Raw genomic sequence first — 16,253 nt, forward strand, 5'->3', positions numbered from 1 at the left:
TCCTCATTTTGTACGACCCTTTGATTTTACTTGGTCGTCAATTGTTTTGATATACACTTTCATGGGCTAGAAAATAATACAACGAAGGAAAAACTGCATATCAAGTGATATATGAATTTAGGCATTTCGATTTGATGGATTTAACATTTTGATCAACCAATCGAATTATACAATCCGTCGCGTCGTGAATTCCCAGGATATAACAATTAATTTGCTGTATTCCCTCGTAGCACTATTAAGATTATGGTACAAACTATAAATCTATTAACTTATTACCCATCATATTCTCCGTCGAAGGCATTATTATTTAGAGCGATATCTGATTGAAAGAACTCGTAAACCAATCGTCGACCCTGTATCCACCAGATTGTTTAAGTCGAATTATAATATTGTATAGAAAGACCTAATGCAGAAATCGACAATTTCAATGGTGTTGGATATTGACAATTTTGGAAAAGGTAGGTGTCTGTTAAATGTTATGAGCGAATCATGATGTGTAGTTTTTCTACCTGAATACAGCACAACAAAAACTCAGATCCTAAATAACAGTTTAAATGCTATTGGGATTTATCTGAGTTTGATGAAGAAGAACAAAAAACGGTTCGGATTTCGTAGATATCTGTGTCGTCTGTCGAATCCTGCCCTTTAATATATACTGATCTTCTTCATTTGCCTGTCAATTAAAGCCATGATAATGATAATAATAATAATAACAATAATAGATGCTTTTACTGAAATGTTACTCAGTAGAAGAGATACTAACCTGACCTAACAAATGGCAGAATTCAACATCTGCACATGATAAATCAAGGCAGAAATTGCTCTTCCGTCCAACCAGTGGAATAAAGAAGAAAAGAAAGGAATGAAAGCAGGAAAGAGAGGCGAAAAACGAATAAATGAGAATATGATATTTTAAATGTAAAAAGTCATGTTATAAACATGAATGAGAATATGATATTTCAAATGTAAAAAAACATGTCATAAACATGAAGGAAATTTAATAAAATATAACAACGATAATTTTGATATTTTCTACATATTTATGATAAATAAATATTAAGTATAGGTGTCAACTGTTCAATATTATAAAAAATGAGAACTGGACTGAAGTGTATACCTCTTCAGATTTTTTTTAACTAAGTTTTAAAAAAATAGAAAGTTGCTAAGGATGTCGCCATATCTGTTGGCTCATGCCATGCAATTTTTTTGGAAATTTTGGGCATGAAGCGTGTGGCAGAGATTGTGAAAAAGTCAAAAGTTGAATAATGTCAACGGTAATCCATATTTGCTTTGAAGGGTTCGTAACTGGTGACGATTAATAGATACTATGGAATAGCAGAGAAGAGCAAAGACCAAGAAAAGCAATGTCAAAATTTTGCTCGCTGTTTTCTTCGATAATCGTGGCGTAGTGTATCAGGAATTCTTGCCATATAATTATACGGTTAATAAGGAGTATTATTTTGAAGTTATGAGCCGCTTGCTGAAAGCAATACAAAGAAAACGTTAAGTAGCCGGTCTGAGGACTTTGTTCACTCACTCGAATCGACCACCGTGTTGGTCGGTGGTTTGAGCCTCAGGTTGAACGATCGATTTTCACTTGCTATCGTCCAACCCGTGTTAGGAATCACACGTTAAAAGGTAAGACCTCGTTAGTCCTTCACATTTACAAAGGTTTTGTGTAATTTTGGTCATAATATAACGATAAGTATCAAGTAAGTCGAAAAAAGTATTGCTACCTGAGAGCGCTACCTTACCGTTGGAGTTACATGAAGATAATGTACCGTAAGATTGTTCATCTTAAATAGTTGTAAATAAAAGTCCGCGGTAGCATATGTGGTAGCCACTATGCAAAATACTAAGCCATTCAAACAATTAAATTAAATCTGTCAAATCCTTATAAAAATGGATACACTTGTCATTTTGAGTATTTAATATAGATAAACTGTATCTTTCACACTAGGTAATTTAGGCGAATCGTTCAAAAGTTAATTTGACGCAACGCAGTAAGCCATAACGCGTCGCGTCTACTGTAAAACGACGAAGGACGACGCGTGAGGGCAGACGTCGTTGACGGTTATGTCAGTTATGCAAAATTTCTTCATAGGTAACATGATTCGATTTTCGATGCTATTCATTATACTCAATGCAGTTGACACATTTTTCAGTTACTGTATTTTTACCGTAAACATATGAATTACTAGCTGTTGCCCGCGGCTTCACCCGCGTAGAATTTGGTGTCTTACATTAACTTCAGTGACATACCCTTCAAACAAATAGTCACAATATTTTTATTTTTTTCATTAACCCAAAACTTCAGGGTTCCTACTTCAAAATTCAATGCTATTTTTGAACCCCTATTTTCCCCCTTGGGGCTGTACGTTAAGTGGAATGAATAACTGCACTCGGGTGGTGAAAATGCATTAACACCAAAATTTCGAGCGGATCACTGGGCGCGTTCCAAAATATGCGAGTGAGATGATCAAAGATAACTTTTCATATGGCACATCTCCCAATTTACTGACGATTTCACTACGAAGACGGGGGAGCACGTCGTCGCGCAATCTCCTCCTTGCAATCACTATAACCGCACATAGTCGGAGGTCAGGGTTTTATCTAGGTACTTGCCGTATTCGGGGATAAATACCTAGGTAACCATATTTCTATCGATAAATACATATGATATATACTAAACCTTTGGTGTAGTAATGAATATTTCTGGAGTTTTTTCCCAACACCAAATCGTTATTTTTAACACCTCGAAACTGTTTTAATCAGTTTTAATCTTCCTCTTTGAAGATGATCACTTGGTGATCAAAACACGTGTCGAGGTGTTAAAAATAACGATTTGGTGTTGGGAAAAAACTCCAGTAATATACATGTTCAATTGTTTGGAAACTGTATTGTTATGGCAGACAGTCGAGAAGTAGAAATGTTGTTTTTTGTCTAAAGACGGAAAAAATTGAAAGCAATTCGAAATGTATTTATTCAGGTATCAAAAATATAATCTTGAATGTATTTCGTGAGGATTATTACGCAGCTAAAGTTTTTTCATTGGTATGTTTTATTGAACGAAAGTCATTTCTGTATGGTTACTGTCGTGGTGGATTGCGAATTTCCAATTTCCTCGGGTACCTATCTAGAATCTATCAGTTAAGGCAAAAGGCAAGCCATGTAAAAAATCTCTAATTTTGGTTTCATATCATTCGTCCAAAATGAGTCGTCCTTAATAATCTAAAGAAAACCTATTAATTTTGTTATTTCTCATGCAACATAAAATAAAAATTATTCACAATTTGCTCAACCTGAAATTTCAATATTTATAATCACAAAGTTTTTTAAAAAATGAGGATAAATTGTTGAAGGCAGATAAAATATGAATAATAAAAACCAATTTTTTCGTTTCGATATCACAGATTGTGAGATGTTACTAAAGCCCACCTTTTCAACTAGCATTCCCAACGGAGTCCAAAATATAAAATATAATATAATGAATAAAGTAAGTTTTTCACCTTATTGGCACAAGATGTTGACTTTCGCATCTTGCAAATTTCACCAAAATATGAAGCTGTTAGGCGAATACTTCTCTCTTGTTGCCATAAAGAATTGCCAGATTGACCTCTTGTATTGAGCTCAATGAGTTTTATCTCCTCGGGAGTTTTTTCAATGAATTGAGAAAATCTTTTTTCTTTCCCTCGAATTGATCAGTAGGTGAATCTGGATCAGGATTAGCATCCGGGCCATAATCCTTATCTGGTAGAGCATGTTCCTTCTTAATTCTTAGTTTTGGAAAGTTTTTATTCTTGCGTCTCCTGATTTTCGGAAGTTCACGTCTCTTTTTGATCTTTTCTACATATCTTTTAGTATAAAATGGATCTTTGCGTTTTCCAAGAACATTATAATAGTTTCCGGCAGAATTGAATGATATAGCAGCAGCTTTACAACGTATCGCATAGGATCTTCTACGGGAATATGCATTATAATTTACGGAATATGATCTTTTGCTCCAAGCCCCATACGCTACAACGGTAATCATTGGTATACCGCTTTCACCCGCCTCTCCTAAATCCTGAGCTATTCGAGCTTCTTTTCGAGCTTCTTCCTCCATGCCTTCCAAGCAGTCTCTTCAATGATTTGTGATATTGATGACTTATTTATTCTGTGGAAATTCATCTTCAATTAGATATAGGAATAAAATACTTTGTCTAATTTCCACTTACTTAATGTATTGATATTAATACGACCAAGGTTTCGGTTTTTACACCATTCTCAAGTGTTCTAACACTTCTGACCTGAATAGAAATATCGGAGTATATATATCCGAGAGTAGGTAATAATCATCTTCAATGATATCAGCTACATTTTCGTGGTGTTGCTGATAAGTAGAGTTACTCATGAACGGTACATTCAAAACAGAGAGCATCTCATTTACTATAGAGTAGCTATTTCCGGTTGAAACTGTGGACAACGTTAAAATGCTATTTATGTCCATTTCTCCGTCGGTTTCTTCTATAAGATGAATGGTTTTTTCGATATTGCACATTTTGCATACTAAAATAACTTTGGTTTTCAAACTCATTTTATATTTATGAATTGGATATACATCACTTGATGTACAATCGAATGGTGGGTGCTTGGATATTTCTGCTAATTGCTTCAATAAATATTCGATATCTGTCAAACGTCGCCCCTGCAGAGATATGCCTGTATAAAACCTCAAAAAATAACACATAAGTTCATACCAGCAAGATCAGAACGAATATATTTCTACCTTTGGGAAATCTTGTCAGTCGTTTCCACGGGTGAGGCTACGGCAGAAAGATATTTGCTACACATTGACTGAACAAATCACTGAAAAATAAATGATGAATAATCTTCTGGTTCGTATGCTGCTGATGTATCCACAAGGAAGTACTATGTATATTTCATGGAATAATGGATTACCTTTCCGAAACTTGAACAGATGTTGGAAAAGTGAAAATGAACTCTTAGCTCTTTTTAGAATTGTCGGTAGTTGACTTTGTCCTACAAAAAACGAAATAATGATTTTCCTACGACCTACGACGAAAAGTGACTAATATAATAATGATAATCTACGAATTGACAGGTTTCGAATACCACATACTCGATGAGGCCAAGACCAACATGGGGATATCTGAAATGGTATAAGACAGAGTTTTGGTTAAGTGAGCAAAAAACACAAGGGCTATTCATTGGAAAGTATCGTATCGGATACGTTCGTTCAATCATACCTCTTAATAACCAATTATTTCAGGACATATATTTGTCAGAAATTTTATACAGAAACTAAGAAGGTATTACAACTCCATTTGAAAGGTTTTCAAAAAAATTCTCTGGGAATACCTGAAAAACGTTGAGATATAAATTGTTTCCCGGAAATCCCATGAACGAAAAGAAATTACAAATTTATAGGAAATATATCCCAAAATGAAAATAATAGCAATATCAAAACGTTTCCTTTCCTAAAATTCCATATTAATACTTCAATTATATATGTTCTTCATATGAAAAGAACGCGATTTTTTTCTTCTATGAATGTAGAATCGGGCATGATTACTCGTTTTGTCATATAAAATAAAAATTGCATGCTAAGTTGAATTCCAATGAATTTCCCTTAACCATCGTTGCTCAGAATGTAACTTATAGAAAACCTTGAGTTATAATGAAATCGTTCAAATTTAAATGGTGTGATGAAACTAATTATTTGAATAGTCAAAAACACTTACCTTGTTATGAATGATTTCTTTCCGACATTTCTACGACTACGTCTTTTCTCATTTGCGAACAATCGTTTTCCCTCCGCAACGCCTAGCGTGCCGTTTATCTTTCCCATGATGACAAAAGAACCAAAAAGTATATATTTACCGAAACGTAATTCGTATAAATACAAACTCACACTGATACAGTGAACGTAATATATCTGCGCAAGATTCCGTACGCCTGTTGGTTCGGGATCGCCTGCAATTGCAATCTCGGAAAACGAATTCTCGGATGATTAGAGGGCGCCATGAACTGGATGCCGAAAATGCATTTTCTATTTTACTTCTCAATGGTTTAATTTGAAAAGGTAATGATTTGGAAATGTACCGAGTTTTTAAAACATATATTCACTGGAGGGAAACTCCCATTTTCCATTATTTATAAACAATTAAGTATAGATTTTTTTTCTTGATAAAAATCGGGAAACAATAGTTACCCATCTCAAGAATATTTTTTCGAAGCGATCGGTGTAAGGTGCATGAAAATCGGTACGATTGATTGTGAAATTATAAGTAAAATCGTTTCAAAGTGGGTATGGATTCCTCTTAATGTAAGAGTGTCAGTCAATCAATTATACAATGACTAGCTGTTCCCCGCTGTCTCACCCGCGTTACCGTGGGAACCTACCCTATGTGCTATTCCAGGTTATGATCTATCTATATACCAACTTATATTTGAATCCGTTCAGCTGTTAAGGTGTGAAAAAGTAAGAAACGTAAACACATACATTATATTCATCCATGCTCACAAAATTTACGCATTTATAATATTAATGGGAGTAGGATCAGTAGGATTACCAATGTATTTCATTCTTATCTTTTCAGTTTTTTTTGCGCGATTCAATATTGTATAAGTGGGTACCTATTGATTGACCGACAGCCTTTAATTAACGTACAGCCGAGACTACTGAATTTAGAATCTTGAAATATTCAGGTAGTTTCTCTGTATAGCGTAAATAAGCATCAAGAAAGGAAATAAGGAATTTCCATCTCCAAGCGGAAAATTAAGGGTTTGAAGATTGTATAGATTTTGTCAGATTTTAAGTTGGAAAGTTGAAGTTTTGGGTACGTAAAAAAATATTGTAACTATTTGTTTAGAATGGTATGTCACGAAACTTAATGTGACAAACCAAATTCTACGCGGGCAAAGCCACGGGGAACAACTAGTTGACAATAATGTAGAAAATCAACTTTTAATGTGAAAAACTTTGAAAAAATTAATTATTCCTGAAACATTCAATAATGTCGTATCTAGAGGATTAGAAATTGAAAACAGTGAAATATATACACATTTGAGCTGACAGTTTTTTATATTATTCATTATATTGCTGATGGTACTTTAAGACAAATCGTGAGAAATTCAGAAAATCAGAGTTCTCAAATTGATATTTTAGGTGAAATTATACATTATATATACAAACACCAACCACCAATCAAAAACACCAATATAAAAAGTCGTTAATACAATATTAAATACTTTGAATTGAAACCAATAAATACTTTATTTTATTTTATATGCATAGTGTCGATGATTATTATAAAAATGTAAGCAGCAAGCACGTGATATTCTTTCATTATATGAAACGTGGCTCAAAAATGATATTAATTTGGTGTATGTATAATTATTTAATCCTATAAAAGTAACAATTGGCTTATAGTAGCTATAATATATATCTACATACACAAAGTGATCAATAAAATAAATAAACTTTTCTTATATTATCATATCATTATACATAAAATTGAAGTGATGACCTTAGCTTTTCTCATGTTAAATAATTTCAATATCAAATAGTTTAACTTAGATTACTTATCACTTGTATCGGGCGTCCCGAGACGCATACTTCTTTTTTAAATCACTTATTGAGAACGAAAAAGATTAATACTACAATTCATTAACTAATGGAGATTTTTTCTTCAGAATTTCTAGTATGCCTTAACTTTGTATATGAAATACTTTCGTTTGTGTATCGTTAATTTTTGGTTCATCTTGTATTAATTTCATTGAGATCATGTTCCATTCGTTTGCTACTGTTTACAAAATGATTTCAAAAATATGTTTCTGTTTTGCAATAAAAAATTTGACTTCCAATTTTGGTTCTTCAGACCGCATCGAAACCTTACCATTATAGGTAAATATGAAACAATCGTTTTGAAGAGAACGTTTGAATTCAGCCTTCATTGCATTGTGTAGATTCTCTATAGATCTGAATTCATTTACTTTTTTCGTTGCGGAAGATTCAACTCACAAAAGAATTAAGAATCATCGACTGTATAGATTTTCAAAATTGGCATGACTGGTTTTCTTGAAACACACGGTGTATCTTCATGACGTATTCTAACAGGAATTTCAATTCATATACACCAAAGATTTCACTTCCAACTAACGCATCATCCGTCTTGTGTTGGAGTAGTATATAATTTCAGCCATAAAATATTAACCATCCGTTGAGTATAATAAACAAGCAATTAGTTACATGAACATTATAAATTGATAAAATTGCACTCCGTTTATGTGCATTCACGATGAGTTGTCGCGGTGCGGCGGATAAAAGACTTTTATGTGCATATTTGCACCCAGATGCATAGCAATAATGCGTCGCATTTGTATATGTACATAAATAATTCAAAGCATTGAGATTGTACATTGTTCGCGACTATGAAAACTACGGTTTGAACATATTTTAATATCATTAAGCTCGTTATGGAATACTACTGAACAATAAACATAAGGCTGGAATTGCATAACTGCTGATTCTTGTTCGGTTTTTCTGCATTTGAATTTTATTAAGGAGTTTCAATTCTATTCGAGATAGTCAACATGCTTTGCGAAGGCAACAATGAATTGTGTATTATATAATGGAGCAGTTATTGTTGGAGAACCTTTCATTCTGTGGCTTTACTGCCCAGCAGTGACACATAAAATTCATTCAATCAATCTTCCTGGGTGAACAACCATTAACAGAATGAAATTTATGATTGATCATGTACTGAATTTGTTTTCATAAACGTGTAATCAATAAATCTATCTAAACTCTGTCCATTCAAGCAGCGGAGTGCTTCATAACATTATCATGCATAGTGCACGTGATTTCCCAGACAAGGCTGCTCGCACTAACGAACGGCCGAATTTTTTTTCAATAATATGCGGCTGGGTATGGGAAAATTGTTCAAAGTTTAACCAATGAAGAAAACAAAAACAATGTTGTGTACAACTACCGGACTGAGTCATGGCCGTTGGGAGAAATCGTATCTGCGTAATGTTTGGATAGTATTTGGAAGGAAGGAATATAACCTTTTGTTTGCAATTTTACGTTTAAGGCTCGAATAATCTAACAAACCAATTTCCACGCATCTACTGCATATCTTGAGGGCGGGGCTGTATTTACCATTGAATGAACTACAAAAAATTGAGTCATTTCATTTCTGCAGGTCAAACGGATAAACAGTTTTTGATTTCGAGATGGCGTTTTAGCATATAAATTGAAAAAATGATAATAAAAATGATAAATTCTTTAGTCATTTTAGACCGATTACTAGGATTCTGAAGAACTTCTGCCAGAAGAATCATCATTAAAATCAATTATCAATGGATTTCTGTCAACTAATTTATCCAAAAGATGGTCTATTCTCAACATTTTCATTTTTACTTTATCTTTCACATGTCCTATGCAATTTTTCCATTCAATTCGTCTTCCCAAATACGCTCTATTGGGTTGAGCGCTCGCAGTGGTACGGGGGAAGACGTAATAATATTATGTGCTATAAAAATTTTGTCAACAATGTATTTACTACATTCTTTCACTATCCTCAAATGTTCTGCTTACACCATGTTATCTTCGAATGGTGTACTTTTCAAACGCATACAGTGTTGAATTACAGCTTTTATGTGGCTGTAGTAGGAATTCTTCCAGGTTTTCTGGAGTGGTATGGAGCGTTGTATAAAACAATTACACAATTCTCTTCTAGTTTCGAAACTATGTTCCTGAACCAATTCTTAAAAGATATGCCATCCATTTCCTCATGATAGTCGTCCGTTTTCTTTGACGTCAAGAACAAAACTGGTTTCGCTTTCTATGTGGAATTTTCCTTTTTCTGAAAATGGATTTATTTTCTTATGATGCACTGTTTGGAACCTTTGGTGTAGTAATGAATATTACTGGATTTTCGTCTTTAGACAAAAAACAACATTTCTACTTCTCGACTGTCTGCCATAACAATACAGTTTCCAAACAATTGAACATGTATATTACTGGAGTTTTTTCCCAACACCAAATCGTGTTTTGATCACCAAGTGATCATCTTCAAAGAGGAAGATTCAGTTTCAATCTTCCTCTTTGAAGATGATCACTTGGTGATCAAAACACGTGTCGAGGTGTTAAAAATAACGATTTGGTGTTGGGAAAAAACTCCACTAATATTTATTTATATGGATTTATTTTGTTTCAGTTGAAACAGGAGAAGCGTCTCTTTCCATACGAATAACAATACATGACAATAACAAGTTATCTTGAGAGTATAATAATGTGATTCTTACCTGAAGGGTTCTTCAAACCAGTTGAGAGGATATCTAAAAAGGCTTGTCTCGAAAAAGTTTTTTTGATTCATCAACCCAAATTCTGGTGTAGCCTGCGTTTATACACGTTTCATTCAGGTAATGGATTTTTCTATTATTTCTTTCATAGGCTCTTATTTTCATTGAATATCGTCGTCTCCACAATACTATTCCTGGTTTCTTGAGCAACAAACTATTTCTCCCTGTTTTTTCAAATTAGAAACTTAATTTTTGTAATAATTTGTGGTATGTCGACCTTTTGAAATTTGGTAGATTAGGATCATCGTTTACAACTTACAGAACTGAATCTAATGTTGGCATATCGTATAAAAAAATGATGAACTTTCCTTCTAATAGCGTTTTTTCGCTGCGTGAAATGAATGCATACAGCTGACCGTTGCGGCAATAGTTTTTTTAAACTAAACCATTCAACCATTGTTTTTTATACATGTATTAAAACCGACTCTAATAAATTTGTCCTGAATTTTTACAAGACGCGCATGTGCGCTGTATGCAGTTTACGAAGAATTTCTTTAAAAAATGCGGAGGACGCATTAGTGCGCTTGATAAAAATTCTTGTAAATCAAATACAAATTTTTTGATACAAACTAAAATTTTATTCATAAAAACAGAAATATAAAACTGTAAAATAAAAATATGCAAATTATGAACTTTTTTTGGTGAAGTGATGTCTCTCTATATTAATACATGATATTCTTTGAAACAAATGCCTAAGCAGAGGCCAGGTTTATCGGGATATTCTACACAGTGATATATGTATAGTATCTTTACGAATCTTCTTTTTATTGCAAATCCGACATTTTTTCTGACAGTTTTTCCATGTTCATTACGCAACTCAATTTTTGAAGGTATGTGGTTTACACCTGAAAAAGTTTCTGCTTCTTGACATTTTTCTGGTAACAACTTTTCAAGTAGTGACAATCGAAACTTATAAAATGATATTTTCCTATTTTTTCCATGGTGCTTATGATACAATTCATGAGCATTCTGCAAATATAGCTGAAACATATGTATGCCAATTTTTTTGACCAACGTAAAGTTTTGCGTGTCGGCGGATAATAAGAAGACTTTTGGTGTGCAAGATCTACTCCGCCCATATATTTATTATATTGAACGACTGGTAGTGGCTTAACTTTCTCATCACCTTGTTTATTTCTTACGGTTACCATCAAATTTTTATATTCAGTAGAGATGTATATTATATCTCTCTATTGTAATAGTTGTCTATATGGACTGAATGTCCATGGTCGAAAAAATTGCGCATTAGGTGGAGTACTACTCTTTCTGTGTGAGACTTACCATCTGTTATATCACCTGCACCAGCATATACAGTACGATGCAAATGTATGGAATAAATTCGATATTCACAAAAGGAGCGTCTTTCGGAAGAAATCCAAAAACAGGTCAACTTTAATTTTTGACGGCCCATCTCATGATATTCATATGAAAGACGTTTCGTCACCAGTGTTGGCGTGATGACGTAATCGACAATTTTTTTAAATGCAAACAGGGGTCATGTGGCACCCCATTCAAAAGGTCTACTAATCATCTATTCAACGGTATAACCATGCCAATATTCATTTATACAAGATGAACCAAAACATGTTATTTATTGAAGTACAATAAAATTATAATAAATGTTCAAATTGATGACCTTCAGCTACTGTATATGGACGTCTAAAATTGTAGAATCGGCTTCTGTAGCATATAAAGCTTTACTTCATACTTATGCCGTTTCTTAGGAAGATATTGCTGGAATAGCAGTTTCCCTTTCCACAGAATCGTAGACTCGTCAAGAGATAAATATTTGCCTGGGTAGTATAGTGTCTTCATTTTATTGTTGAAACTGGTTCATTTTCATTTTTGGTAAAATGAAGACATCTCATTATAAGCAAATAGCGGTCCCTACTCATGTACGTAGGAAAACAAGTCGAGAATAGTCTATTTTTCTTCCAGTAGTCTTGTATGTTAGGCAATTGTATTGTTCCAGTATGGAAGGTTAATCCAATTGATATTAGCAATTCCGATATTGTCAGGTCCTTCCAAAGAAAAATCCTTGAACGGTGACGTACTCTGCTGGTAGAAAAGACTTCAACTGCATAACTGTTAGTTTGTGAGACAATCATATTTAAAAGCTCATCGTCAACCAATATCCTAAACCAATCGTACGCACAATCACCAGGACTATCGAGTAACAATCCATTTGTTTATGAAAACTGAATCCTTATTATCACTTCCTGAAGAGTCACTTTCAGAAACATTTTCAATTCGAACTAAACATATTAATTTCAAACCACATATTCATTATGAAATTCATCTACTTACTGTTATCTACATCACATTCGTCCTCATACTAATCATCTGAATCTGAATTATATAAAAACTGCATCATTTCCTCAACAGTCAGTTTTTGTTCATTTTTCCCTCGCACAGTCTTACGTCTTTCTACACCTGAAGGCCCAGCTTCATTTATATCGTCCATTATAATACAAATACAAACAATTAAACTTATAATCACAACGAACAGACTCGAAACTACAAACCTAACCTAAACATTAACTATGAGAATTACTGAGTATTGAATGCTACTTTTATACCTACTTCTTGAAGTAAAAGTGACTTATAAGTCTTTTTTGCTTCTTTACTTTTTGTTCACTATATGAATACACTGGGTAGAATATTGGGACTAGATCCAAACAGTTTTGGACTGTTCACAATACAATTTATTTTTCAATAGAACAACATGTTAGTGGCTTCATCGAAATTTTTTTAAAGTGAAAAAGGCACTCAAACAATATGTACACGCTTCAAATCTACTAAGTGATTCAATGAAAACTTTAATTCCTATAGTGTCTGTGAGGTTGTTGTTGATTTCTAACACAATTATTAAAACATAATAGTTATTTTTATGCCTAGTACATATTCATAATAGCGATTTTCATTCTGAATAACTGTTCACTTGCCACCTTGATAGTCTGAAACATCAAAGATTGGAGATTTTTTTTATAGATACTTTCACTTAGCACATTTGATTCCACCTAGAGCGGTACATATCAGAAAAACGCGACGGACTGTGGTTACTCATCAGTTTGAGGTCCAACTCAGTACACCTCGAACTTCAATGTTCAAGAACTTTTTAATTCGAAGGACTGCGTTTATGTGGAATGAACTTTCTGAGAAGTCGACTGGTAGACCATACTGCAATGATGTTTGTAGGAAAGGTTCAAATTCACTCACACCAACGTGCGCTTATCTTGTTGGATTTCGAGGGGAAAACTATCATCTGGTTGTAAAGTTTTTTATACACAATAAAAGGAGCTCGGCACAAATACGTATATTCAGTAGTAGACATTACGATTGAATTCGTTTAATGAAAAAAAGGATGCATTCAGTTTTCAAATTCTAAATTCATCGAGTTTTCAAAACAAATGTTATTCGTGTGTTATGGGATTGTCAACATAATGCACATAAAGGTAACACACAGTACTCTAGAATCGTAAACATCGATTTGAAAGTTATCAGTAATACATCTACTCATTATGCATTGATTTCTAGGAAAACTGAGATTATAGATCATGGAAATGAAACAAATGCTAATCAAGATTGCATTACATTGAGAATATATTCAATTCACTTATCTAATGTTGGTTGATATGACTTACAGCAGCTTTGTTATTTGATAAAACAGGCGATAACCGACAGACTGGCTATTGTTTTCATAGCCAGCTAGCTATCAGTATATTCGGTCTGATCGCTCGAGGATATCTAGTTGGCAATTGATTCAGGAGCGTATTATTGGTGGTGGATTGAAAGGCGGTGCAAATAGATAATGCTAGCTAGAAAACGAAAAATTAAATAACGTTGAAATAACTTCGGAACAGTTATAGGTACAGTATGCTCAAGGAAAACGAGTGCTTAGCAATTCATAAGAGTTCCATCATTCAGTTTGACGTTGATTTATGACGGTCACTTATGATCTTTCAAGTTTTGTGAAAAATTATATCTATTTTCAAATTCGAAGATATCAAAACATTTTAATGAATTTCGAGTTAACTCAAATAGTCTGTCAACTTGAATTTTTTTTAATTTTTCGTGAACTGAGATTCGGTGATTTTGTTAAAAAACGTATTTATGATAATAATTTATATAATGTCTATTGCACTCATAAAAAAATATAATTTTTCATCTATTTTGTTCAACCATAGTATGTGTTTAAACCATCAACACCTAGAATAATAATGATTTTCTAAAATTCAACAACATGGCGACCAAGATGGCGACAATAATACTCGTATTTTCTCTTGACCTGGAGGAGAATTGTGGGATAATTTTTTTTTAGATTCCTTCTGAGTTCAGAAGTTTGTTTCTACTTGGATTTATTGCTGGAGAGAAATCTCACTCACAAACATTTCTCGTGTCAAGTATTTGAATTTTTTTTTTCAAAATCTATTGCACCATAATCTCTATGGTTGGCTGTTGCAAATACTCTTGTTTTCAAATGCCCAATAATTGTTCATTTCACATGAAAAGTTCTACTCCAAATAGTTGTCAAAAAAAATCCAAAGAAGTTAGTTCGTGTTTCGCTTTGGAGAATGTTTTGTTTGTATTTTGTGTTAGAAAATACTGAATAACTAAGGAGCATTTTTTTCATTTCTGAAATTAATTTAAATTTCACTGTGGGAGATGCCTATGTCTTCAATTCATTCGTTTGTAGAAGAGTTAATATACCATCAACATAATTTATGTAAAATAAAAATAAAGTCGAGTGGAAAAACAGCTTAAGCTGACACTTCGCCCATTCGTCATAAGGTTATCTTCAATTAATGTTAATGCAAATAAAACATCTTTTATCTCTTGTGATGCATACAGTTGATCATTATTTTTATTATTACCATTATAATTATTATTTTACCATAGTATGCGCTGGTCAGACCCTATCCGCCGATACATTCGGGACGGCGCGCCAGCATTATCAACCAACGACCACTCCCCACACCGTGGGGTAAGTGATCATTGGGTCCAAAAATCATGTGCATTGAGCAAGCGCAGTGAGCCAAGAATGACAGCCTTCTGCATCTTTCCGGATAAGATTTCTGCCTTAGTGTGGCAAGTCGGTATGATTTTAAGATTCGAGTGTAGAGAGGGCATCATTCCACCAAGGACTCTAATAATCAGAACAACCATCTTGACAGATCATTATTATTAGTATTATTATATTTTCAACTGTTGATTACCTGTTCCTCAGATTAACAGAATACCATTTTGAGTATTGAGCGGTATGATTGTAATGATTGTAATAACTAATAAAATATTTGAAATAGTCATGAAGTATCTCAAAATACCTAATGAACAGTTATTATATAATCAGTTATTATTCTTTGAAAGTTATTTATTTGAGGAGGATTCGAAATTCCTCACTGTTACTTTTGGGTATACAATCTTCTACAATCTGAAAAGTAAATAAAGCTAAATCAATAGAGAATCTGCTGAAGTGTAAACACTTTGGCCTGTACACAGGACAAAGTGATCCCTTGACTTTCCAACTTCAAAAGTTGAGAGAAGGGAACTATTCACGTCCACACTATATATCAAGAACTGAACACAATAATATAACAACCTAAATCAAATTCATAATTTGGTCATATAGTGACTAAGTCGAAAATAAAACAATTGAATTATGAATTTTGAAATTGTAATTTCCGGTTTCGAATTGTTAGCAAGGAGGAAGAGATTTACCTAATTTACGATTATCGCATTCTTATATATATATATATATATATATATATATATATATATATATATATATATATATATATATATATATATATATATATATATATATATATATATGCTGAACTGGTTTTCGGGTATTTGATCCGTGTATGTGATATTATTTTTAA

The 16,253-nt window shown here is 33.2% G+C and overlaps 1 protein-coding gene and 1 pseudogene across 2 annotated transcripts in view; one reads left to right on the plus strand and one right to left on the minus strand.

The window, feature by feature from the left end:
- loh (thrombospondin type 1 domain containing lonely heart) overlaps nucleotides 1-16,253 on the plus strand; it is a 701,195-nt gene that overhangs the window by 301,173 nt on the left and 383,769 nt on the right. The gene's annotated exons all lie outside the window — the stretch shown is intronic.
- Nucleotides 3,447-4,252, minus strand: LOC141485088 (uncharacterized; annotated as a pseudogene).

This window comes from Leptinotarsa decemlineata, unplaced genomic scaffold, assembly GCF_025532065.1.
Source record: "Leptinotarsa decemlineata unplaced genomic scaffold, Ldec_3_MD MMD2_tig00026307_RagTag_RagTag, whole genome shotgun sequence".
In the NCBI taxonomy this organism is placed as follows: domain Eukaryota; kingdom Metazoa; phylum Arthropoda; class Insecta; order Coleoptera; family Chrysomelidae; genus Leptinotarsa; species Leptinotarsa decemlineata.